This window comes from Acyrthosiphon pisum, chromosome X (genome assembly GCF_005508785.2).
Source record: "Acyrthosiphon pisum isolate AL4f chromosome X, pea_aphid_22Mar2018_4r6ur, whole genome shotgun sequence".
Taxonomy (NCBI): domain Eukaryota; kingdom Metazoa; phylum Arthropoda; class Insecta; order Hemiptera; family Aphididae; genus Acyrthosiphon; species Acyrthosiphon pisum.
This window is the reverse complement of record NC_042493.1, coordinates 112,333,231-112,335,557: the sequence shown is the minus strand read 5'-3', so window position 1 is coordinate 112,335,557 and position 2,327 is coordinate 112,333,231.

Genomic DNA, 2,327 nt, shown 5'->3' with positions numbered 1-2,327 from the left:
TTCGCTTCAACGCCAGAGATTACTGACATTTTTTTCAAAAATAATATTCATATAACAAAATATAGATACATAGATAATATGGTATTTGATAATATGTTGCAATCCCCAAATTTGTACTATTCCCATGAATATCTCTCAAATCGTCAATAAATTGGTAAGAATTGTTTTGGCTGCATTGTCCAAACTGACTGTTTGCTGCATTCACATCAATATTGGCTAAAAATTGGATTAGTAAATATTATAAAAAAAATTAGATGATAAAATCATGTTTAGAATTTAGAATTATAAAAATTGAGCCGTTTAACTTACTCTCAACACTAGTAGACAATGTTTTGTCATTAGAATTATTATCTAATAACTCATACTGTGTGTCAATATTGGAAGAAGTTGCTTCTGCAGAATCATGATAAGGTTGAAATGATTGAATATTATTAAGTACTCCAATTGCATCTAATAAATGTATAATTTCAAGTTTTAAAAATAAAAATAATTTGTTACAAAAAAAAATATGATAATATTCATATCTACCAGCAATAATATTGTTTGATAACGTCTTCTCGGTCTGCATGAAGGGTACACATACACCTTTCATATTATCTTGGTCAATTACAATTTTTATGGGCGTTTGTACTGCACTACTATCTATATAATATATAATAAAAGACATAATATAATTAATATTTATAATGTATATTAGGTACCATCTAATATAAAATTAAAAATGTTGAATCGTATTGATTTTTCTATATAACAATAATTATGTTAGTACTAGGAAAAAAATTGTTATTCATTAATAAGCTATAAGGTACCATTTTTTAAAAAATTATTTATAAAAAAACATATCACATTAATTATTATTAAATATCTAACACTATACAGAAATATAAGGAATTTAGTTTTCAATTTACCACTTAAAGTCATTATTTAAATTGTCATTCTTTTTAAATTTAATTTTTCGTTTCCTTTTTCCACATCCTAAGCTTCTATCAGACTCTGATGCTGATATTTTTTTCTCCCTTATGATAGCTTGTTCATAAGTAACTAGAATACAGTAAATACTCAGTATTAATTAAATTCAATTTACAGATTAAAAATACCTAAAAATTTAACAAATTAAAAAAAAGTAATAATTCTAATTAAATATTATATTAAAAGTAAATTATCTAATTATAATAGGTATATACTCTATCCTAAGCCAAGGCACATACTGTAAATAGCCCAGAACATATTCTGTGCTATTAATTTTATATTATAATTTATAAGTATAGTGAAACCTGTATATAATGGACAGTCACAGGACCAAAATAATTGTCCGTTATAGACACTAGGTGTACGTTAAGTAATGTTTCTCTGTAATACATTTTAAAAATGAAATGACAAAAACAATAATTAAGTAATAACTAATAAGTTTAATATATATTATACAGGGTGTTTCAAATTTCATGTGACAGCAGATTTCACCATGATATATTTAAATTAGGGGAAAATGACCTATGTGAAAACCTTTTTGAATCATATAATCTAAAATAATTTGGTATTAAATAATTTTTTTATTAATTAGGGTAGGGGGGTTCGAGGGTCAACTTTTAAAATTCAAATAGGAACCTATATTTTTGAAATATGATTTTTGTGCAGTTTAATGTTCTATGAATTTTGACGGGTCGTTTACATTAATGTGTTAATAATTGAAGGAGCTATGGACATCTGAATATTTGTGTAAATTTATAAAATGTCAATAGTGAATAATACTAAAAGTGCTTCCGTTGTACGACCTTAATAATCCGGGTATCGAATTATCAATTTATTACAGTATACAGTAGTCGGTTCAAAACGTATATCTGTATACCGTTTGATATTATAACCGGTTACAGATTATTTTTATTTATGATGCCATAATTGCATTTCTTAATCTGAGAACCGATGAGTGTATAATCAAGACCATGATAATAGTATTTTGTACTATAAAATAATTTTATTAATGATATAAGATATTATATTTTATAACCTTCCTAGGTATACCTGGGTATAGTATGTATTATTGTCATACTGATAGTACTTATCTTTAATATACTAATCTATACAAGCTCCTAGGTTAAGTCTATACAAATTTATAGATAATAAAGGTTGCCTCATATAGAAAATATGAAAAAGTAGAGTGGGAGAAATCGGACCGTGACGTCACCCGTAGAGACATTATTTGTTTACAATAGTGAATATAGTGAAGTATATTGTTTTCACATGCGTTTTTACGAATTTTGTAATTTTTTTGCTAATGTTTAACGTTTTCACAATCTATTTTTGTAAATTGTTTGCGTATCGATAAAAAA